General features: G+C 38.6%; 1 protein-coding gene across 1 annotated transcript in view; it reads right to left on the reverse strand.

Annotated features, from left to right (window-relative positions):
- The window catches only part of GRM1 (glutamate metabotropic receptor 1), a 416528-nt gene that overhangs the window by 303108 nt on the left and 87117 nt on the right, over positions 1-26303 (reverse strand).

Here is a 26303-nt window from a genome sequence, read left to right on the forward strand (position 1 = left end):
CGGAGGCTGGTTGATCCACACTATTCTTGGACAAAAAGCCTTTTTACAGCACCGCCCCCCCTTCAACAAGTGCTTGGTCTTCAGTTTCCACTTGAAAACCTGAAGGGATGGGGAACTCTTGACTTCTCAAAGCAGATCATGTCACTTTTAGATAATTCTAATTGGTAAGAAGTTTGTCATGACACAAATTTGCCTCTTGATAACTTTCAACCCGTTGTTCCTCATTCTGACCTCTGGGGTCCACCAGAACAAGTTTTCTCTCTCTTCCAAATGACAGCCCATCAAATATTTGAAGACTGCCATTGTATCTGCAGCTGTAAGGTATATTCTCATGACTCACTAAATGAAAATGTCTGGTTGGTGAGAGAAGACAGGCATATTAAATGACATTAAAAATATAAGGACATAAAATAAATGTCTGAGCTGTCTAGATTATAAATGTTTTAGGATTTCAGAGATATCAATGAGAGATCACTCTGGTCCAGAGGAGACATCACAGATGAAATCTTGAAGGATGGGTAGAATTTGGATAATTACAGAAGATGATTCAATTTTTTACCTTTTTTGTATATATTTCATCTACTTATTTCTATACATATTGTGTCAACCAAGAGAATGGTAAGCTTCTGAAGATGAGGAACCGCTTCATTTTTATATTTGTGTCTCCAGTACCTACAGCAGTGCCTGGCACATTAATAGGTACTTAATTTGTTTATTGATTAATTGAAAAGAAAAGAAGGCATTTTAGGAGGCAGCAAAGGTACATGGTAGGAATTCAATTCATTTCAAGAATCATTTAACTTTCAGCTTGTATCCCACAAAAAAACTATGCTAGGGTGGAGGAAGATACAAAGTTTAAAAAAGGTGTGGCCTTCGTACTCTCATGTAGCCTAGAATCTAATAGAGAAAAAAAAAATAGAAATAACTCACATTGTATATTACTTAAAGGTTTACAAAGCATATAAGATGTGTGGGTGGAGACACTGAATAAACAAGGTTGGTTAAAGAGAGGTGATTTAGACCATTACTATACAAGATATATTTTAATGTGGAATTGGGGTTATCATTATGAAATACATAAGTTGGGAAATTGCATTTAAGAGATTTGCAGAGTTAGAGCTAGAAAGATCTCAGAAGCCATCAAATCCAATTCCTTCATTTTGCAGATGAGGAAACTGAGGCACACAGAGGTTAAGTGACTTGCCCAGGATCACACAAATAGTGTCTAAGGCCTTCCTAACACCAATTCCATCCATCTATTCACTATGTCCCCTAGCTGTCTCATGTTCTGGCAGAATGTGTCACTCGCCTGGTATATCGTCTAAAACACAGAGCTCAATACATAAGTGACATTTGATGATAATAGTATATTAAAATCAATTCCATGATATGTCAACTTGTAATTCTCAACTGCTTGGGATATCTAAGATGGAAGGCAGTACAAATTATGAGTAAATAAAGGAATTGTGGTGGATCAGAGATATCATGCTGAGAACATGTGAATTTACTGATACCGCCTGATAGTTGTTTACTGTAGCTGTTTTGCTCATTAAAGGTATCCAGGTGGTGGATAGAGTCCTGCACTTGGAATCAGAAATACAGGAGTGAAAGCAGTGGCTTGCTTGAGCTCTCCCCCAAACCCCTCCAAATACTCATCAAAAATGGCTCTAAACAAATTCTGAAGCAGCAGAACCCACAAAAAGACAGAGTGAAACAAATTTCCAGACCAAGACAACCTGGAAGATTGATCAGAAAGGCGTATCGCGCCGGACTGGGAGAGCAGCTCAGTGCGGCGTGGGCGCGCAGGCCGCAGCAAATCTGGAGCAGGCCTCAGAGGACTGAATCGCCGGCAGCTGTGGAGGTTTCCAGACTCCTCAATCCACGAATGCCAAAGACTACTTAGAAGCTCAGTGGGAAAAGTCTGCTCAGAGAGGAAGGCGGGGTTTCAGTTCCATTCCCCATGAGCTTGGCCCTGGGGAGGGCGGGGCAGCTGCTTCCTGAGCTTCCGGCCCACAGACTGAGGGGGAATCCAGTGGCTGATCAGAGAGGGATTGCAGGGATCTCTTTGCCAGTGCTAAGGCAGGAATCTCTTGCTTTGCCCATGTTTGGATCTGAATCACAGTTCTGGGCAGCGGTGCTGGGGTGAGGAGGAGCGCTGGCCTGGTGGAGCTTGTAGTGGCTGTAAAGAGGAACCACTCCTCACAGGTACAGGACAGAAAGGAGTACTTGTGGTCACAGGCCAGGAAAGGAGTAAAAACACCTCACCCCTTATCATACCACCTTGGAAGAATTGAAAATTTACAGGTCCCTATAAGTATCTCTGAAAACAGCTACATAAACCCCTGATGCTTGGGACAGTACATTCTTCACATTGGAAGGAGACTCTTACCTTAACAAAGAGTTTAAAATTCAAGTAATTGGCCGAGATCATGAGCAAGCAGCGCAAAAAGAGACTATATTATCTTACTTTGGTGAAAAAGATCAAAATATACGACCAGAAGAAGACAACAAAGTCAAAGCTCCTACATCCAAAGCCTCCAGGCCTTGGAAGAGCTCAAAAAGGATTTTGAGAAGCAAGTAAGGGAAGTAGAGGAAAAACTGGAAAGAGAAATGAGAGTGATGCAAGAAAATCATGAAAAACAAGTCAACAGCTTGCTAAAGGAGACCCAAAAAAATACTGAAGAAAATAACACCTTAAAAAATAGCCTAACCCAAATGGCAAAAGAGGTCCAAAAAGCCAATGAGAGAAAATGCCCTAAAAAGAAAAATTGGCCAAATGGAAAAGAAAGTCCAAAAGATTGCTGAAGAAAATACTTCCTTAAAAATTAGAATTAGAGCAATTGGAAGCTAGTGACTTTATGAGAAATCAAGATGCTGTAAAACAAATCTAAAAGAATGAAAAATTAGAAAACAATGTAAAATATCTCATTGGAAAAACAACTGACCTGGAAAATAGATCCAGGAGAGAATTTAAAAATTATTGGACTATCTGAAAGCCATGATCAAAAAAAGAGCCTAGACATCATCTTTCAAGAAATTATCAAGGAAAACTGCCCTGATATAGTAGAACCAGAGGGCAAAATAGAAATTGAAAGAATCCACAGATCTCCTCCTGAAAGAGATCCCCAAAGGAAAACTCCTAGGAATATTATAGCCAAATTCCAGAGTTCCCAGGTCAAGGAGAAAATATTACAAGCTGCCAGAAGGAAACAATTCAAGTACTGTGGAAACACAATCAGGATAACACAAGATTTAGCAGCTTCTACATTAAAGGACCGCAGGGCATGGAATATAATATTCTGAAGGGCAAAGGAGATAGGATTACAACCAAGAATCACCTACCCAGCAAAACTGAGTATAATCCTTCAGGGGAAAAAATGGTCATTCAGTGAAATAGAGGACTTTCAAGCATTCCTGATGAAAAGACCAGAGCTGAATAGAAAATTTGACTTTCAAATACAGGACTCAAGTGGAACATGAAGAGGTAAACAGGAAAGAGAAATCATAAGAGACTTATTAAGATTGAACTGTTTACATTCCTGCATGGAAAGATGATATTTATAACTCATGAGACCTTTGTCAGTATTAGGGTAGTTGAAGGAAAAAAAATTATATGTATGTATAGATAGATAGAGGGCACAGGGTGAGTTGAAGATTAAGGGGTCATATCTAGAGAATAAAATTAAGGGATGACAGGATGATACTTGGAGAAGAAGAAAGGGAGAGGTAGAATGGGGTAAATTATCTCACCAAAAAAAAAAACAGAAAAGAAAAGTCTCTTACAGTGGGGGGAAGCAGGGGAAGGTGAGAGAGAATGAGTGAATCTTATTCTCATAGGATTTGGCTTAAGGAGGGAATAACATACACATTCAATTGGGTATGGAAATCTGTTTACCCTACAGGAAAATAGGGGAGAAGGGGACAAGAGACAGGGGGATGATAGAGAGGAGGCAGATTGGGAAAGGGGTAATCAGAAGAAATACTTCTGAGGAGGACAGGGTCAAAAGAAAGAATAGAATAAAAATGGAGAGGCAGGATAGGATTAAGGGAAATAGAGTTAGTTTTTCACAACATGTCTGCTATGGAAGTGTTTTGCATAACTGCACATGTATAACCTATATTGAGTTGTTTGCCTTTTCAGTGAGGGTGGGTGGGGAGGGAGGAAGAGAGAAAATTTGAAACCTAAAGTTTTAAAAACATACATTTAAAAAAATGTTTTCACATGCTACTGGGAAATAAGAAATACAGGAGATGGGGTATAGAAGTCTATCTTGTCCTACAGGAAAATAGAAGGGGAAGGGGATAAGAGAAGGGGGGAGAGATAGAAGAGAGGACAGACTAGGGGAAGGGATATTCAGAATGCATGCCATCTTGGGGTGGGGGGAGGGGTGAGATGGGTGAAAATTTGGAACTCAAAAACTTGTGGAAGTGAATGTTGAAAACTAAAAATAAATAAATTTATATTTAAAGAATGAAAAAAAAAGAAATACTGACCACAAATATGGCCTCAGCTCTTACTAAGTTACTAACTTGCACGACCCTCATTTAAACACTATCTGCCTCAGATTATTCATTTGTAAAATGGACATAATAATAGCACCTATCTCTAAAGTTTGTTGTGAGGATAAAATGAGGCACTATTTGTAAAACATTTTCAAAACCATAGATAGTTATATAAATGCTAGCTAGTGTGGCTAGTATAGTGCTCACTTAAGCTAATCCTTGAAGATAGGATTCAGATCTATGTATGGATAGAAGGGGTGACGGGTGTCCTGTGGTGGATGGGGAGAGACATTTTCCAGCAAGAGGAAATGTCCAAAAGTAAAGAGATATAAATGGAATAAGGTATTTATGGGGTTCTTGTGGGAGTGGGGGGAAGGGAGGAAGAGAGGTACACAATGACTCTATAAGTGACAAAGAAATTAAACAATAATTCAAAGAATCATAGTATTTAGAGCTGGAAAGAACCTTCTGAGCTCAATAATTGTTGAAGATTTAAGTTGTGATATTATATTTTCCAAGTAATACAGAGTACTAGAGAATTTGAAATTAATCTAATCACAAACCAGACTATCGGTGGTTACAAATACACTGTAGGTATTCTCAAACTGAATTAAGAGATTAGACCTTAAATGTATGAGACACTTAACAGACAAGTGAGATTAGAAATCCCTAAAGGATATTTGGAAAGAAAATGAAGAGACAGATGTAGAGATAGCTATGTCTAAAAGGATGAGACAAGAATAAAATTATTGAAAACAGGTGTCCAAAGTAGAAAAAAAAAAGAAAGAAATTTGTCAGAAAAGATTGATGAAGATACATGAGATGTATTGACCTGGGTATGAGTTAGGTACAGAAATTTAGTTACAATTCAACAAGACTGATGAAAGATTTACTTAAAGTAGATTGATTTGTAATAGCGTGGCAGACAAAGTTGGGGTTTTTTTAAGTGTCATTGAATAAACCAACCATGAAATGAAATGAGTCTGTGTGTCATAATCTCCTGTATGAATGATGTTGAGAAGCAAGTGCTATCAATTAAGCCTTCTGAGTGATTTCTCCTTGAACTCTCACAAAGTTGATGATGATTCAAAATACAATAGGAGCTCCATCTGGTGGCTAATGTAACACATCTGGCCATTATGTGGTATCAAGTTCAAATCCTGTTGATTTTTTTTTTGTTAAGTACTCACATATTTTTCCACTGTCAAACAACTGTGTTTTCAACATCAATTATCTCTTTCATTGCAAGTCATTCTTCCTTTGTCCAAAGGTATTCCAAATAACTAATTTTAAAAATGAAATGCCAAAGAATCATCTTTAAAATGCTAGGCAACTAGGACTATAAATGATAAACTGACTGAGGAAGGACTGTCTCCATTCTGCTGCTCTCTATAAATATTCATTTATCTTTTTTATAGTTTTTCACTGGCACATTTAATGGTTTGAGAGTAAAATTATGTGATAGCAATTATTTCTGTCAATACTCAAAATGAAGCAAGAGAAGGCACCTTCCCCCTAAGTACAATACACATTTGTAGAACAGTTTAATAGTTAAGTGATCCAGAAATTGGAAATTGGGCACTGAGTCATTAGGAGAAATAAATCAGTGTAAGAAGGCTATGAAGCATGAAGGCAGATATGATGAATGTGACAGCTGATTGTGTGAAATGAAAGGTCAATGATACAATAAGCATGATTCATTTGAACTAAGTTAATTGTGAGGGCTACCTGTCTTGGGCTCAAGCAAGAAACAGAATTTAAAAAAGAAAATATGTACAACTTAGGGAAAGTGGATGGTATGCCAGCACTGCTTTAAATGATAGCTAGCTATGTTATCAGGGCCTGGATTCTCAACTGATAGAAGCTCCTAGATTTCATTGTTTACTGACACTAAACCACTAGGAGATTTTGACTACAGTAATTCTATGTTTGAGTTTGCCTTTTTTTCGTCTTCAGAAAATAGGCATAATTCTATTAGACTTCTGGTGAGTCGTGTCCATATTGTTCTTTAAAAACAAATAATATATGCTACGGAGAGAGGGTTTGGGGGGAGTCAAACTTGTTCTGTGTTGTTCCAAAAAGTAAACTAGGCTCACTTGGTGTGAATTACAAGGAAGCAGGGTTTTTCAAAGAAAAGAAAGAACTTTCTAGTGACGAGGGCAGACTAGGCTACCTCATGGGAAAATGTTCTAATATGCCACCTTCAGGTACTCAAGCTGTAAGTGGATGGCCATATGTCAGGGATTTTCTGGAAGGAACTGTCAGCATCGAGTGATGAATTGGACTAGATGACCTTGACTATTCTTAGTCTGTTAGTCATTTTTCCATGAAAGTTTAATAGGTTTTAAGATTTCATATATAATAGCATTATCAGTGGCTTTTAGAGGAAAAAGAGCAAAGTAAAAACTTCAATATGAGGGTTATAAGAAGAGTTACAGAATCACAGAATCTCAGAATTGGAATAGACTTTAGAGATAAGGCTTCTTAACCTAGGTCCATGAACTTAAAAAAAAAACTTTGATAAATCTATTTCATCATAATTGGTTTTCTTTGTAATCACATGCTTCATTTTGTGCACTTGAAAACATTCTGATAAGAAGTCCATATTCTTGACCAGACTGACAAAGGAGTCCGTGATGCAACATAAATAAATAAATAAATAAGAACCCTTGATCTGGCTAAAAAAAATGCTCTTCAACATTATAGCTGGCAATTGATCATTGAGTCTTTGCTTGAAAATCCATCTATCAAAGTATCCCATTTCATTCTTGGATAGCTCTAATTGATAAGACATTTTCCCTTTTATAAGCCTTAAATTTGCCTCTTAGCTACTTCTGTGTTACTTCTGGTTTTGCCCTGTAAGAATAAGAAAAATAAGTCTGATTTGTCTTTTAAGTCCTTCAAATACTCAAGTATAGCTAACTTGTCTCCCATAATACTTCACTCTCTAGAGCGAACATGCTAAGTTCCTGTGACCAATCTTTTTTAAATTATTTTTTTCAATCAACAAGCATTTATTTTTTCTTCCCAACACTGAAAAGGAAAAACAAAATCCTTGTAACAAATACGCATAGTCCAGCAAAATAAATTCCCACATTGGCCATATTCAAAAATGTGCATTTCATTCTTCATCTTTAGTCCATCACCTCTCTGCCAGAAGAAGGGTAGCTTTCTTCATCATTGGTCCTCTGGAGTAATAGCTGATCAACACATTGATTAGAGTTCTCAGATCTTTCAAAGTTATTTACTTTTGAAAGTGCTGTTGCTATAATATAAGTCATTTTCCTGGTTCTGTTCACTTCAATCTACATTTGTTTTTATAAAGTACAAGCTCATGTTCCTTCACCATCCTAGCTGTCTTCCTCTGAGGCCTTATTTTCAATAAGGAAATTAAAAAAAATATCCCAATAGAATATGTGATTTAGTAACAATTTCTCTTTTCTCTCATGTGTCCAGTAGCTATGATGATTAACTCTCATAATTACCCCATTATGTTTTTTCCCCAGAGTAAATGTTTAGTTCTGTTGCTGTTCCCAGCTGGCCTTCAGCTTAAGGAACAAAAGAAAGGGGGAAAATGGGCATGAAGAAAGCACTTTCTGTACAAAAGCTCTCATCAAAGAAGATTCCTCCTGAGTTGAGATGGAAAAGATGCTGCCATTCACCATTCTGCCGCAGCATTATGAGTCTACCATTGTTGCTAATACAGGGGTACAGAGGTAAGTAACTTGGATAGCCACATGTGTGCTAATGTTTTTTGTTCTATCTGACATCAGACTTCATTAATTTGTTGGGGTACAACGATGACAATCCTAATCTGTTCATTGCTCAGCTGGTGAAGTATCTCCAGGTAGGATAATTTTCTAATGTAATGTGCTGGATACCAGTGTCACTTGAGTTTAGATACTTCTTATCTAGGTTACTGAAAAATGTTCTATGGAATTTTCTGCAATGATCACCATGATGTTCTTAAATTTATGATTATTATCTAGATATATAGATACTATAAATTGCCTAGTTATGATTATTACCCATGGAGCCAAGTATCCAACCCTTGCTATATGCTTTTCAATAGGAAAGAGGCATTATGGAATCTGAAATAGGGAACATCTTTCCCCTTCTATCTTGCAAAAACCTATTCCTTTTTCTCCCTGAACACCATGCCTCCTCCATACATCTGCTGGTTTTTTCTATATTTAAATGTTTTCCTTTGTTTCTGGGTTATTGAAGGTTTTTGGGGTGGGGGGAAGAAGGAATGGGGAGCATTTTTTGTAAACGGAAAAGCCAAAACTGGCTACTGGTGTTAAATAGCTGGAGAAATTTTGGTAGCTCTAATCAAAGAGCAGAGATTTTCCTAGTGGTTTTTATGGGGTGGGTGGTGACAGTGACATCATGTCAGATATTGCCACTCCACAGGTTGGTAGGCTTTCCCACTAAGAGGCTCACTCTACCTGAATAAAGAAGCCCCTCCCAGTAGCCTGACATCAGAATCCCATAGCCTTCTAGGTACCAAAACTCTTATTTTTTTTCCCTCTAAAACTGCTTATCTTCATGGTTTAATCATTCACTGAGTCAAAATTAGAGAAAAAATGATTTTTTTAAAAATTTCAGCTCAGGTCTATAGATTAAGTTCCTAGAAGGAAGGTATCTCACACACACACACACACACACACACACACACACACACACACACACACACAAATCCAAGGTGTATAATATTCCAGTGTTTTACTTAGGGTCTTAAAGAAGGAAATTTTATTTCTTTTTTCAATTAAAATTTTATTAACTTTTTTCATTTCTACATATCCTAAATTTCCCTCTGTATCTTCCCAAATTCTTCCCCAAAGAGTTATCCTGTACAGAAAAAAAAATATTTGGAATTTTTATTTCTTAAAAACTTTAGGAAATTCCCTTTCTTTCCCATTTTGCCTGATTTACCTAGGTTTTGTCCTAGCTTCCTATTTCCCTGACCCCTATATCTCCTTTTCTGTTCTAAGTATTCAAAAGTAGTCTCAAACTCCCACATAAGTCTTCACTATTCCTCAGCTGAGGTCATCAGCCAATCACTGGCAGAAATTATGTTCATTAAACTCCCTCCTTTCAAGCAAGTCTCTGAAAAGTTAAGAAGTAATCCACATTTTTAAAAGATGTTCCAATGAAAGAGATTCCATAATCTCCTCTGGAAACAGTATTCAACCATTGTTGCTCAGAAATCCAAATCCTTTAAGATGAAATCTAACCCTATTTCCTTTCCTTATATTTCTATAGAATAGGAAACTGGCCATGACCCATTTACAGAAAACTTTCATGCTTTAAAAGTTGTACTTCAGCCTTCTCTTCTCTGTGGCTAAAGGACCCTAAAAGCATACATTCATTCATTCAGCAAGCATTAAGTACCTCCTAAGTGCCAGACACTGTGCTAAACAAACAAAAAAAATGAACCAGTCCCTCCCCTCAAATTCACATTCTATTGAGAAAGAAGCAACATGTATACAAAAATCAAATATTTCATATATATATATACACACACACACATACATATTATATAGATATGGTGCATAATTTTGGGAGCTAGATATAGGGTACAGGGAGGTTTCAGGATAAGCTTCTTGTAGGAAGAACTTTTCTACCCTTTAGTTAGTTCAGTTTTCCCATTTCACACTTGGGAAAGACATTTGCAATGTGTTTGCAGTTGTTGAGAGAAGAATCTCTCTCTCTCTCTCTCTCTCTCTCTCTCTCTCTCTCTCTCTCTCTCTCTCTCTCTCTCTCTCTCTCTCCCTCTCTCTCCCTCTCTCTCTCTTTCCTCTCTCTCCACATTCCTCCCTCCACATCTTCTATCTTCTGTTATATGCAGAGTTAGGCCTGCCAACTAAGAGGTGAGCCAGAAGCTGTCTGAGGTAGTGCCCAGGGATAATGGCCACTTGACCACAATGTCTTTCATAGTTAGTATAAAAACCAATGTTGTCCAGGGCTTCAGGGAGGCTGATGAGTGCATGATAGTGGAACCCTGGAGAACTCTTATCAGTGCTTCTTCTATACTGCTCCTTCCCTTTCCCCAACTATGTTCCACTTCAGAGAATCAGAGCCCACAAGTAAAACAAGAGGGGAGGGGCAGCTAGGTGGTACACTGGATAGAGCTCCGGCCTTGAAGTCAGGAGGACCTGAGTTCAAATTTGACCTCAGACCAAATACTTGACACTTACTAGCTGTGTGACCCTGGGCAAGTAACTTAACCCCAATTGCCTTAAAAAAAAGAGGGGGGGTGAGAACTGTTTCATTCACCCCTACATGATGATTTTTGAGTTGAATCAACTTGATCGTTTTATTTTGAACTCCCTCCAAGTTCTCCACATGATTTAAGATGTAGATACATAAATTTGACACAAGGCTATAAAGACTGGAGCAGCGTGGAGCATCATGGGAAGATTGCCTCATGATGCCTTTAGTCTATACTCCTGTTTTTCAATGTCATAATTGTTTTACTTTTTTTCTTAATTACAGAACTTCATTGTTGACTCACGATCACCTTGGTGTTCCCTGATGAGCCCTAGACCTTTTTCTGCTTCACTTGCAAATAGTCAGTCCTTCCTTGTTTTATATTTAGACTGCTGATTTAAATCCTTAAATGTACTGTACTACTCTACTTGTTCCAATGAGAATTCATAACAAAATTATGAAATCCCCTTTAGTCCCACAGTCACTTCAATTCAATACCTCCAATCAGTTTTTCAAGCCCTGGAGACTGCGCCTCAGTAACGTGTCTGCTATTTGGAGGCAGCTCGATGCTGCAAAGGATAGAGCAGTGGACCTGGAGTCAAGAAGATCCGAGTTAAAATCCAGCTTCAGACACTTCCTAGGTGTGTGACCCTAGACAAATAATTTAACTTTTCTCACTCTCAGTTTCCTCATCTGTTAAATGTGGATAATAATAGCCCCCTATCTCCCAAGGTTATTTTGAGGATCAAATAAGGTAATTTTTAAAGTGCCTTACAAACCTTAAAGCACCACATAAATGCTACTTATTATTATTTTTTTCATCATCCTCATCTTCCCTCATTGGTCCCCTCCATTCCATTCCTGCTTCTATCAAACCAGTGCAGACACGTTATCTCTGTATCATAGACTATTACATGGACTATACCTCTATTCTCACCCTACTCTGACCCCTATTTTTTGCCCCATTAACAAAGCTTCAGTAGTTCAATTATATCATCACAAAATCTTTGATGAGTCTCCATTACCAATAAAAGTCCAAAGGCCTCAACCTTCCATTTAAAATCTCTCTTTCCAACTACATCTTCTACTACTCTTCCGCGTTCTCTATCCTAGCTAAATCAGACTATTTTCCACTTGCCAAATTTACTCCCATGATTTCCTGCCCCCATGCCTTTACTCATATTCTTCCTTCCAAGGTGAATGTTCTTCCCCTACATATCCATTCTTCAAGGAATAGGCCAAATACAACAATCTGCAAGATTGTCTCCCCTAACCACATATGATCTCCTCTTTCTCGGAGGATCCATGGCACTTTGCTTGTGCCTTCCTTATAGTACTTGTCATAGTAAGAGCTCAAGGGCAGGGACAGTATCTTCCTTCTCTATGTATTACTTGCAATGCCAGGCTTGGTGCCTGGCTCCTCACAGATATTCAGTAGATAATAATTGAATTGAATTTAGTTTTTCTTTTAAAATAGTAACCATAGCCATCCTGTAAAGTCTAATACTGATGTCTCATCTCGGCATAAAGTGCATTCTGGGCTTTTAATGGCTATGCCAGCAGAATACAAGAGCTGGCAAGTCTTAGCGGTATGGAAAGTCTTTAAGTATGTACCTGGCAAGAGACTCTCTGTCTTTCATAACCAGCTATGCTGAATTTAAAAAGGCTTTTTATCAGAAGCTGTTGCCCCCACCCCAGCAACTCTTGAACCAACTAGAAGATATAAAAAAGTTTATGGAGAAATACTTCTGAAATCGTGGAAATTTTGAAGTAATAATAATAATAGCTTAAATTTGGAATTATGCCCAAAGGGCTATAAAACTGTGCATACCCTTTGACCTAGCAATACCATTTCTAGGCCCGTATCCCAAAGAGATTAAAAAGAAAAAAGAAAAAAGAAAAAGGACCTAAATGTACAAAACATTTTATAGCAGTTCTCTTTGTGGTGGTAAAGAATTGGAATTTGAGGGGACGTCCATCCATTGGGGAATGGCTGAACAAACTGTGGTATATGATTATGATGGAATACTATTGTGCTATAAGAAATGATGAGCAGGATGATTTCAGAAAACTTGGAAAGACTTACATGAACTGATACAGAGTAAAGTGAGCAGAACCAGGAGAATAGGGTAACATAATAATAATAGCAATATTATAAGGATGATCAACTGCGAATAACTTACCTATTTAGCAATACAATGATCTAAGATAATTCCAAAGGACATAGTGTGAAAAATGATATCCACTTCCAAAGACAGAACTAATAGAGTCTGAATGCAGAGCAAAGAATATTTTTTTTCTTTTTTTTAAAATTTGTTTTGGTCTACATTTTCTTTTACAACATGACCAATATGGAAATATGTCTTACATTATTGCACATGTATAACCTATATCAAACTGCTTGCCTTCTCAAAGTGGAGGAAGGGATGGAGGGAGAGAATTTGGAACCCCAAATTTTTTTTAATGAATATTAAAAATTGTTTTTACATGTAATTGGAAAAAATAAAATATTTCTTAAAATAATAATAGCTTACATTTGTATAATGATTGAGTTACAAAGTATTTTCATGTATATTTTCTTATTTTGGTCATAGAATCATAGATCTAGAACTGGAAAGGATCTCAGAAAACATCTAGTCCAACCACTTCATTTTAGTGATGTGGAAACTGAGGCCCAGGGACATTAAGTGACTTGTCCAAGTTCACACAGGTAGTAAGTACTAGAGATAGGATCTGAACTCAGGTTCCCCGTTCTTTCCACTGTATAATGCTGCCTTCACTGTGAAGTAAATAATATGAGAATTACTGTCCCTATTTTATCAGAATTATTAATACTAATAATAATCTCAATTTACATAATTGACCAATCCATCAAAAAGCATTTATTAGATATCTACAATATGCTAGATACCATGCTAGGCATGAGGGAATACAAGGATCCAAATGAAGTAGTCCCTGCCCTCGAGGAGCTTACATTTTAGTAAGGGAAGAAAACACATACCTATTAAGCAAATTCAGAATAATTACAAGCTATTTTGAGGGGAAGGCACTAGCATTCAAAAGGGAGGGCTAAAATAAAGTAAAGCCTCATGTAAGAGGTTCCCTTGAAATGAGCTTTAAAGGAAATTAGGAATTTTAAGAGACGGAGATCAGGATGGAGTACGTTCTAGGCATGAGGAATAACCAGATGGAGAAGGAAGTTGGATTGCCAGGTCACTCAGTCAATAAACATTTAAGTACCTATTATGTGCCAGGTATTGCGCTAAGCACTAAGAACACAAAGAAAGGTAAAAGACCCCTTGAGGAGCTCACAATCTAATGGGCGAGACAACATGCAAGTAATTGTATATGATCAAGCTAAGTACAGAATAGATTGGAAATCATCAGTAAAGGAAAGTATTCAAATTGAGAAGGTTTAGGGGAAGTTTCCTGTAAAAGGTAGGGTTTTAGCTGTAACTAGACAGACGTCCATGAAACTAAGAGGCAGAGATGAGAAGAGACTATATTCCATGCTTTAAAGTACAACAAAAAGGACAGTTTGGCTGGACTTTATGGAATATAAAATGTTCTCATTTGAGGAAACTGAGGCCCAGAGAGGCTAAGCCACTTGCCAATAGATACACAGTTAGTAAGACAAAGGGTAAGACCTTGAAACAAAGCCTTTCTGAACTCCAAAGACATCGCTTTTTCCACTAGACTATACTTACGTACTTTGGATGTTACCTCATTATCCTCCATGCATTCAAATTGCAATCCCTTCTTATACTACACAATTCTTGCTTATGTCTTTTTTTATAAATATTTTACAAAGGATCTTCCCCAACGCATTAGAACGTTTCCATGGTTCTTTTAATATTTTACAGGCACCAATCAGTATACCACATGCAATGTAACACCCATCTGTTCTCCTTTTCCTTCATTACATTCCTGGTTCATCCTTTCTCCAGTAATGTGTTCATAATGATGTCTTCCGTACCACTTTTTGCTTGAAAGTCATTGCTATGCCTTATTTATACCACTTATACCCACCATAGAAAGACTTTCATTACCCTTTGGGTTAGTTGCTATCTTAACTCTTCTAAGATTCTAGTGTTCTATGATCTATAGTCATCTAGCTTTATTAGGAGAATATTGCTCACTTAAGTTTTGTGTCATCACACATATTGGGATCATTGAAAGCACTTTACAATTCTCCAAATGACTCCTATTCAATTCTAGGGCTCTTCTAAAATCATCCTTCTGTAGTATCTATCTATAGGACCAGCACAAGGGGCTATATGTAATAATTTGGAGTTTTTATTTTTGTAATGTAGTGGTTAAGCTGGTCTTTTTGAAGGAATATTATTTCATTGAAAAGACTTCATGGTGTCCATAATTTTATAACTATATATACACACACATATGCATATATATACATATATAAGTACAGACACATAACCTCTCTCTCTCTCTCTTTCTCTCTCTAAAACACACACATACACACACACATACACACACACACACACACACACTATGTTTTCAATAAATAGGAGCAATTAGAGACTTTTACCACTAATAGGGCATTCTTTTCTATTTAGAATCTGTATGAGACATCCTCCATAACTGGTGAATATTCTAGGTGAGAATACATTATTTTACAACTCATTTGAAGTTCCTACTGAGTAGACAATTGAACAAACTATTACCATGGTTCAATATGAAACAAACATTGTATGATGTTTTATATTATATAAATGGAAGACCCCTTGTCTAAGGAGGAACTTCAAAATTATATTTTGTTCTACTTTATTAAATATTTATTTTTAGGTAATTCTATAAACAATAGACAAAGCAGTATCTTAAAGTCTGTGAACCTCTTGTTCATCTGACTCTGAAGATATGATTTGATATGATCTTCTGTAGAAAATCTGAAAGCATTGTTTTTCCCTTCTTGCATTTCCATAAAGGATACCCTCAATGCCTACATAGACCATTTTCATTATAAAAATAAGTAGACATCTGGATTGGCAGCTGTTGATTTTTTTCTTGGCCACCTTTCCTTGGTAAATAATAACAATATCATATATGATATGGTACCATTCTTCTAGAATCTCCCCTTCTTTAAGATATCATGAAAATCAATACCTGAGTGTTTTTAAAATTATGTTCCTTTAACATGGATTTCTTTGGCACTTATTTGGTCATATATAATCAGTCTTCCTAATTTTATCTTTTAAGGTGCTATGGTCACTTTTTCATGTAACATTGGGTACTCATGGTAGAGTCCAACTATGGTGGTTCTGCTATCATCAATAATAATAATGAATCACCCCAGAAATACCAAAGTTTTCCATTTCAAGTCTATGTGCTATTTTCCTTCTAATTTCATCCACAAATGCTCTTAATTTAATCTGGTTTAATTAGAGCCAATGCAAAGCTACCAGCAAGTTTGTGTTTCCCTCTTAACTGCCTTTTGCCATTTTATGAGATGACACAATTCAAAATCTTCCATATGTAAAATACCTTGTAAATCTTAAAGTGCTATATGAATGTTATTAGTAATAGTAATAATAATAATTCTCTGTTTTACAAATGAGCTAAAAATCTAAATTAGTGATGCCTTTTGATTAACAATGTTACTTGGCGAGGAGATGCAGTTTTCTGTATTCAATTGTTTCTGGGTTCTTTTGGTCTCCTCATTGGCTCTTTTACATTGGTTAAATTTCTTTAAAAAAAAAAGATAGTCAGTGTCTTTATGTTTGTCAAGTTCTCATTTTTCAGAGTCAGTTTGTTTAAACATGCTAGGCTAGAGCTTCTGCAATCAAATATAGTCTGTTCTCACTTAACTTTTCTTTGATTTTGGTATTGATTTTGACCTTTGCTTCAACCAGTCAATGATCCTCCTGGACCACAAACAGCTGGATCTGAAATGACTGCTAGGTTGGAAACCAGAAGATTCCTATAAAGATAGTCAATTTCAATGTCTGTGATGTTCAGTTCATCTATGTCTAGCACCACCTGACTCTATTCTTACATCAACTATTTACAAAGTACACTATGAACCCATGGATTATATTCAGTTTGCCTCTTTCATTTCTTAATTCTTTGTCATATTATCTGGATTACCTCCTATAACATATTATCTACTAAATGTTATTATTTTATAGCTTTGCACCACAGCTCCAGTTCATAGCTTCTGCCACCTGGATTCTCGAAAGAATAGAGTGGTGAGCTTAAAGTAATAGGCATCAGGAACAAATCATTGGAATATCAGTAGGGATTTTCATTCCTGCTGAAAAGCTGCATTTTCCCTTTTTGGTTTGCAAGTAAAGGCCTACATTTCAAAGATTTGGCCCCTACTCACACATCCTTCCTTTTTTTGTGGACTTAGAGGGTTGGCATTCGCTAGCACATTTCATAATCTAAGTTACTGATCTACACTTATCAAATATTATCTACCATATACTAGGCCAGAGGCAAGATGGAAAAAAAAAAATAGAGACAGCTTTGGAGTCAGGATGGCCAGGGTTTAAGTCTTATTGCTGACAGAAGCTATCTGCAAGTATGTACACAAGCAAATTACCTCATCTCTCAATGCCCCAGGCGATTCTCAGAGGCAGTAAATGACAGAGGAGCTGCCAGTTTACATCAGGCGGCTAGGTGGTGCCACAGATAGAGTGTTCCCTATTCTACATTTGAGACTTACTACCTGTGTGATCTTTGACAAGTTGGGCCGGGAATCAGGAAGGTCTGAGTTCAAATGTGGCCTCGGACACTTACTAGCTGTGTGACTCTGGGCAAATCGCTAAACCTCTGTTTGCCTCAGTTTCCTTATCTGTAAAATGGGAACAACAATAGCATCTACCTCCCAGTGTTGCTGTGGGTGTCAAATAAGATAATATTTATAAAATGCACAGCGCTTAACAAATGTTTATTCTATTAGCGGAGGGAGTTTCTACTCCAGGAATTTATGAAATCATTGGTTTAGACAATGTGTAAGGCATTGATGCTTAATAAATTTTCCTGTATGCAAGGTTATAATTTAAAAGACAGAACACTGAAAAAGAACAGAGAGAAAAGGGAGTCAGAGAAAAATAGACACCAAGCTAAACTCAGTCATTATCAATCAGTCAATAAATATGTATTAAGCACCTACTTATGCATCTTCAGGGCCTGAAGTCAGAAAGACTCATCTTCCTGAGTTCAAATCTGACCTCAGACATGTTCTAGCTGTGGGACTCTGGGCAAGTCGCTTAACCTTATTTGCCTCAGTTTCTTCATCTGTAGAATGTGCTGGAGAAGGAAATGGCAAACTATTCCAGTATCTCTACCAAAAGACTCCAAATGGGGTCACAAAGAGTCAAACGCGACTGAAATGGCTAAACAACAACAACTATAAATGGGGAAAACATGAAATGGGAAAAAGCAATTATCACCTACGGTCAATCAATAAACATTTATTAAGTGCCTGCTATGTGTCAGGCACAGCGCTAAGTGACATGATATAAAGAAAGGAAATAGAGACCCTCTTCTCAAGGGGCTCAGTGTAATGGGAGAGACAACGTGCAAATAACTATCTACAAATAAACCATATATGGGATAAATTGGACACAATAGAGGGGAAGGCAATAGAAGATGGGAAAAATCAGGAAAGGCTTAGAATCAGCATTGCTTAAAGATCTGGGCTTTTGTTCTAAAAACTGTCTCTCCAGGAATACCTTTGGTGGGCATCACTCACTGATTTCTTATCCGGGCTTCTTTCTCCCCAGCTGATTGCTTCCCTTACCTTATGGGGCGGGGGGGGGGGAAGAGAAGGAAAGTGTCAGCTGCGTGACTGAAATTCTATTTTTAATTTGGCCTTTGGACCTTTATAAATACACCCCTCTTTAGGTACATACTAACAAGAAGACCTTGAAAGGCTGTGCAAGGCAAAGATCAGGCAGCAACCACGTAAGAACCAGAGAATGTAGTACAGGCTTATGAAGTGAACCCAAAGTAATCGTAAGACATACTGCTCAGAGTCATTGGGCTGACATTTAGCAGGGGCCAGATGTTTTTTCACCGTCAGAGCAGCTACTTTTGGCCACTTCTTTTCTCAGTGGGATTAATTCTGTTGTGTTCTCGAACCCTTGGTTTGCTCCTAATACTGAGTCCTGATGTTGACATTTTTACCCTATCAGTTAAAAGGAAAGAGAGAAAAAGAATCCAGCAGCCTCTGGATGAACCAGTTTTAGGTCAAAGGAAAAGGTAAAATGAACAGGTAAACTTGTTTGAAATTAAAAATACAGGCATCACTCCTTCTGTTGGTACTCAGGGATTTCTGTTTCATGGCAGGAGCCATAGAATTACAGTAATAATTATCCTTCTTATATAAGCACCTTGAGGCTCAGCTCACATGCTTCGTCCTCCAGGAAACCTTTTCTGATTTTGTGAATTGTATGTGCGCCCTCTCTCTTCAAATCATTGATCAACTTACATGTTTCTGTTTCAACCACCCAGTAGAATATAAACTCCTCAAGGGAAGCAACTATTTTTAATTCTATTTTTATACTCCTAGTACCTAGCATTGTACTTTTCCCTATGGTAGATGTTCAACAATGCTTGCTCATTTCAGTCATTTTTTTTAGTTGTGTCTGCCTCTTCATGACCCCATTTGGGGCTTTCTTAGCAAAGATGCTAGAGTGGTTTCCCATTTCCTTCTGCAGCTCATTTTACAGATGAAGAAACTGAGGCAAATAGGAGTAAGTGACTTGCTCAGGGTCACACAGCTAGTAAATGTCTGAGGATGAATTTGAATTCAGAAAGAGGAGTCTTCCTGACTCCAGGCCCAGTGCTCTAACCACCACGCCACGTAGATGCCCCAAATGCTTGTTAAATTGGATCAAATTGAAGGTCCTCATAGGATCTAGATCTAGAAAGGTGACCACGGCCATCTAATCTAATCTTCTCTTTTTAAAAGGGAAGAAAGTGAAGTCCAGAAGGGTTAATAAATTGCCCAAGATATGTGATTTGTTTTCATGGTGAGTACTCCTTCTACCCCTGCCCCCTTCTTCTTCTTCTTCTTCTTGTTCAGTCATTTCCAACTCTTCATGTCCCCATTTGGGGGTTTCTTGGCAGACACACTAAAGTAGTTTGACATTTCATTCTTCAGCTCATTTTATACGTGAGGAACTGAGGCAAACAGGGTTAAGTGACTTGCCCGGGGTCACACACCTAGTAATTGTCTGAGGCCGGGTTTGAACTTGGGAAGATGAGTCTTCCTGACTCCAGGCCTGGTACTCTATCCACTCTGTCACCTAGCTGCCCCAACTCTTTGTACAGATATCTTAGCAACCAATCATTCAGCATGCACATGTTAAACACCTACAAGACCATGTACCACACACTTTGTTAGGTGTTGGGAATACAAAGAAAAAAAAATGAACTAGTCCCTGCCCTCAAGGAGCTTACATTCTATCAGGGAAAACAACATGTATATGTAAGTAAATAAAAAAATTATAAAAAGTAATGAGGAGAACGGGTCCTCCCATCAGCGAACATCAGGAAAGGCCTCATGGAAGAGATGGCCTTTCAGCTTATCTTTGTAGGAGCTTGGGATATTAAGAAGTGGGAGTGCATTCCTACACTCCCAGCCTAGGAAAAAAGCAAATGCACAGAGAGAAAAGATGGAAAGCATCAAGGGTTAGTGGATCCTTTTTTTTTTTTTATTAAGTTGATGTGGCCAGAAAGTTTCCCAGCCTGCAGCCAACATGATGATGAAATTCTATGAGTTTCAACCAGCTGGTTCTCAGACAACTGACAAAAAGACTATCACTAGGGGGCAGCTAGATGGCACAGTGGATAGACCTCTGGCTTTGGAGTCAGGAGGACCTGAGTTCAAATCTGGCCTCAGATACTTGACAATTATTAGCTGTGTGACCCTGGGGAAGCCACTTAGCCCCAAATGCCTAAGGGGAAAAAAAAGACTATCACTAGCTCCATAATTGTAGCCTTTCTAGCTTATTAAAACCTTCCAGAGATCAAGATCTGATGGCATGGCCTTTGAGAGCCTAGGGTCACCTCCACACCATCATGAATCAGCAGAGTAGGATTTCCCATTTATACAACTTCACAGTTTATAAAGTGCTTTCTCTTCTACTAACCTATTGCCCATCACCACTTAAGAGATAGCCATTGCCATGGAGAACTATTTTGGCTGTAATTGTGAAGACTACAGTCAGTTTAGAGTCGGTTCTTAACTGGTAGTTTGTGAATTTTAGTGCTGTTGTTGTTGTTCTTGGAGGCAATCGGGGTTATGTGACTTGCCCAGGGTCACACAACTAGTAAGGGTCTGAGGCCAAATTTATACTCAGGTCCTCCTAACTCCAGGGCTGATGCTCTATGCACTGTACCACCTAGCTGCCCCCATTTTAAAAATTATATTTTGATAAAGGTATTGAAGTGTCCATGCCAGTTGATGAGAGGCAGGAGGCCCCGGTAGAACCCCCAGAAGAGGCCAGCTGTGAGGGCATGGTACAGAGCAGCTCAGTCAAGATGATCGATCTCAGCACCTTCGGCTGAAAGTCCTAGCATTCCCGGCACCTGCAGCGGGTTCCCCGGCAAAAGCTGGATGAGGCAGCGTATAACGCCCGTTTTCCAGTTCCACTCCAGATGGCTACACTGAACCTAACATGGTGCTGACTGGTTTCTAGGAAGCTAAGTTGTGAAATATGTATAGTTCTGGACGTGCAGTCAAGAAGACCCGAGTTCATATCCCAACTCAATAGCCACAATACCTGTGTGACCCTGGACAAGTCACTTAACTTCTTTCAGGTTTCCTCATCTGTAAAATGAGGATAATAATAGCATCTACCTTGCAGGCTTGTTGTAAGGACCAATAGAGATAACATATGTACACTTTGAAATCCTTAAAATGCTATTATATTTAATCCTAAATATTTTCTGGTTTCAAAAACATTATTCTGAGAAGGGGTCCATAGGCTTCACAAGACTTTCAAAGACCTTCATGACATGCTCAAGGACCCTCCTTTTAGAGGGAGTCAGAGATGGGACCAGTCTCATATAACTCAGAGTAAAGCACTGGAATCAGAAAAATGCTGAGGTAATGAATTGAGGAAACTGTACAGAATCCACATACACCCCTTAGTATTGAGCTCCTGCATGCTGACCACGAACACTCTCTTTTTCTAACTCCCTTGGACTGTTCTTGATCTTGGTACTGGCCCTGTTTCTATTTCAGACACTGCTTTCTGCCTGTGGCCCCTCTGCTCAGCAACCCATGTCCTGGTTCCTGGCTCGGGCTTGTCACATCATGCTTCTATTCTCTTTGAAAATGGAAATGCTCCTGGGGGAAGTAACACATTTATTGGAGGTATGTTACAGGGCTGGCTTGGGAAAAGGGGACTTGATTTAGAACTTGCCAGTGATAGCAGAGCAATTGGGCTAAAACGGCTAAAATGGATTGTAAGATATTAAAAGGAAAGGTAAATCATGAAAGTGGAAGTTCTAAAAGGGGATTTAATTTGGAAGTGAGCAGACTAAAAATGTCTGGGAGACAGGCAAGATGGTAGAGGGTCCAAAGTATGACCAAATGATAGTAATTGCTCATATTTAAATAGTTCTTTGGAGTCTACAGAGCTTTTTCTCTATTATGTAGATTATGTATTATGTAGATGCTCTCATTAATCCTGTTTTACAGATGAGGAAACTGAGGTGCAGTGAGGTGAAGCAATGTATCCGACATGATACAGCTAAGTGTCTAAGAGTGAAATTCAAACCGAGGTCTTTCTGATACCAAATCCAAATCTATCCACAATGCCACATTGCCTCTGTGGGAGGATAGGAACAGGAATCAGACCTGCGATTTCATTGGCTTAAGGAACTGCCAGGTAAAGAATCTCCTTTGACCAATGCAGATCAGCATTTCTCTGAAACGTATAGTCTTAGAGAGTTGGTAGAGCAGTGGTTTCAAACTCAATTAGAAACATGGGTCACTAAAAGATACATAAGGATCCCTGCTGGGATCATGCTTCTGCTAAGAGCTCACCAAAGGAGCTCACCCCCTGGCAGCCGAGTGTGAGGCCTTTTGTTAGGGAGTTGTAAGCTTGGTTGTAAGGGTTATTTCCCTTCCTGCTGTGCATCATCAGATAAACATGCATCCCCATAAGGACAGCTGTTGGTACACCCCAGGTGGTACAGGCAGGCCGCACGTGGCACGTATCCTGGGCCCTCAGGAGTTTCTCAGTCATTTTCATCCTGGGAGGCATGATCTATCAATACCTTGATATGGTGTCATTTAATGAGCCCTGAACTTGTAGTCACAGGAACGAAGTGGTCATCTCGGCTCCATCACTTACTACCAATGTGATCCTTGGGCTTCCATTTACTACTAAACTACTAGAAAGAAGCAAAACTCAAGACCTTGGTTTTTTCACCAAAACATAATTGGTCCATTGGAATCTAGTTTCCTTGTTTGCATAATAAAGAGGTTGCATTAAATGAACACTAAGATTCACCCCAGCTCTAAATTTAAGACTATGTCATGGAAATATATCTGTGACTTATCAAAAAAGTACTTACCTAAAGAAACACGCACCTCCCAGAAGGATAGACCCTCTCACCCTGCCCCGATCTCTATCCAGAAGGACAGGCAAGAGAGAGAAAGGAAGGGAAAACTTATGCCATTCATGTTATAAGCCTTACCAGGAGCTATAGTGATAGACCTCATCGCATTCATCCTATCTCATTTCATCTTGTCTCATCTCACCTCACATCACGCAAAGATTGAAAAGAAGGAGTTGAGGGGCAGCTACATAGTGCAGTGGAAAGAACTCTGGCCATGGAGTCAGGAAGACCTGAGTTCAAATGCAGTCTTAGGCACTTGAACTTATTAGCTGTGTGATCTTGGGCAAGTCACTTAACCCTGATTGCCTTGCCAAAAAAAAAAAATAACAGAAAAAAAAAAAGAAAAGAGGAAGTTGAGGACAATATACCTCTGGTTTCTCACCTCACCACACCCCTCCCAAAATCCAAAATGTTACCTTTGAAGGAAGGAAGGCAGGGATCTGGTGGTCCTATGGTGTGGGGAACACCGAATGTGGAAACTGTCTCCATTGTTGGGGGCACAGAGAGGTTAATTTGCCCTTAATCACACCATTAACATGTGTCATAGATAAGGCAACCCTAGCTCATAACTCCAAGGCCAGTCCTCTATCCCCTACTTCAAGCTGCCTCACCTTATTACCTTAGTACCTGGCACATAGTGGTACTTAATAAATGCTAGCTGACTGACTCTAAATTAATCAGCTGCCCTTTCCTCTCTGACAATAGCAAGAGGGGAGAAAAGGTGCTGAGATGGGAAAAGGTGGCAAGGACCTGGAAGAAAAGCTTTGCCTCTAGCAGGGCCTAGGTGCTTTTGTATTGGTTGTCATAAACTACTTATGATTATAAATTTGCTTTGCATTATAAGCAATTAAAGATTTTTATTTAAACTTAAATTAAAAAATGTTTTCTCAGCAATTGTCCCCTTGTAGGAACAGGCAGAATCCTGTAGCTTTCCTGGGGAAAAACATGAAAATATGAGGGATTGGTGAGAAAAGATAATCATAAGAAATGACTTAAGGTAAAGGACTGAAAACAGGGGGAATGAGTGAATGAATTAGTAATAATTTATGATTCCTTACTTTGTGCCGGGCACTAGAGATACAAATACAAAAGTGAGACAGTCCTTGCCCTCAAGGAGCTTATATTTTAATAAGTGGATACAACATCTATAAGAAAATGATGGCCAAGGAGTGATGGGGGATTGTGAATGGAGCCAGAAGGAAGTTGGCTGCCATAGCCTTTCTAGTAGCAGTGGTGGTATTGATTTGATTACTGTTTCCAGAGCAAGAGGTAGATGGAGAGGGGAGAGGAAGGGACAGGGAAGAAGTGAAAGGGATACTCATGTGATTGGCCAGGCAGATAGCAGATGCCTCAAAGGTAAGTCCCAGTTTCCTGGTAGATGACTAAATGGAATGAAAAGCATGTCTGGGGCCAACTATATATAGTGAGTTAGGTAATTTTGCACTCACTAACTCTCCAATAAGGACCGCTCAGTCCCAGTTTAGGGTTTTAAGTTGATCAACTTCCCAAGGAAGGTGGAGAAAGTCTTTGGAACTCCAGTCTGGAGGGTGCTCTTCCACATATGGAGAAAGGGGTTAGGAAGTGGGCAGAGCAAATGTAAAATGCCCAGGGAAGCCTAGATTTTCTGGCAGATTACTGGTTAGGGTATAAAGCATGATCTGGGGCCAGATTAACATACCATAGAAGGCTGAAAGAACCTTGTCCTCTGCTTCCTCTTACTATCTGCCTGTGGGCCCCATTCTTCTGTTGAACTCCAGAATGCTATTCTCATTTCACATGCTGACCCCATGTCCAGTCTGGTATCAGTAACTTGATGCCAGATCCATTTTTGATGAATTATGACTACAGACAAGGAATGGTGAAGCATACCTCTAGGACTCTGTACAGAGAGGTAGTGGACTATAGGTGTGGAATAAGGTATCCACTGTCAGAAACAGTTTAACGTGTGGATTTATGCTCCACAATAGTACTTCTTTGTTACAGGGGAGGATTTTATTGGAGAAGGGATAAAAGTGACAGTGATGTAAAAAAAAAAGCATTAGGTTTTATTTTGTTTAAGGAAAGAACCATTGATTATGGACAAATTTACCATTTTTAAAAATTAAAAAAATCTCTCCATCACCATTTTTTGCCTGTCCTTCCAAATTAGTTCATGAATACATCATAATTTTCATGTTTTACATAGGTAACCAAGCCAGGGTACACAGAAATAGCTCCAGACATAAGGCTTCTCCATCCCCCATGCCTGGAGTGTATGCCGTTCATCCCCTCTGCTTCTTATAAGTCTGGTTTCCTTCAAAACACAGCTCAGAAAGACTTTTCTGACCCCCTCTCCTTGGTTAGGGTTCTCTCCCTCCTGTAATTACTTGTAATGCTTTATATAGATGTAAAGGAAACTGCAAAGCACTTTTCAGTTTTTAATTGGCCATAACTGCACATGAAGAAGCCAGGAATAGAACTGAGAAAGTGCTTGGAGCAGCGACCTTGCCCTTGGGCCTGGTACTGCCTCTGCTTTTTCTCCACTCATCTACAAGGAAACACAAAAACTTTTAGGCTCAGAAATTGGAAAAACCCAATCCACAGAGCTGTTGGGTAATTATTATGTAAATAACCATAAGCTGGATTATAACCTAGGCTAGCGGTTCTCAAATTTTTTGGTTTCTTCACAGTCTCAAAAGTTATTGAGGAACTCCAAAGAGCTTTTGTTTATGTGGGTTCTATCAATATTTATCCTATTTAATATTACCATGAAAAGAGTTTTGACCTTGTAGACCCTTTGAAAGGGTCTCTAGACTACACCTTGAGAACCACCGATCTGGGCTTCCAAGGAGATAAGAGAAAGAAAAGCATAAATGGGGTGAGGGGAAAAGGATGAAGAGAAAGACACAGATAGTTATAATTGTGAATGTGATATATGAATATAATGGAATACCATTGTGATGGAATACTATAAGAAATGATGAGCAGGCTGACTTCAGATAAAA

This window comes from Phascolarctos cinereus, unplaced genomic scaffold (assembly GCF_003287225.1).
Source record: "Phascolarctos cinereus isolate Bilbo 61053 unplaced genomic scaffold, phaCin_HiC Scaffold_5;HRSCAF=322, whole genome shotgun sequence".
Lineage (NCBI taxonomy): Eukaryota > Metazoa > Chordata > Mammalia > Diprotodontia > Phascolarctidae > Phascolarctos > Phascolarctos cinereus.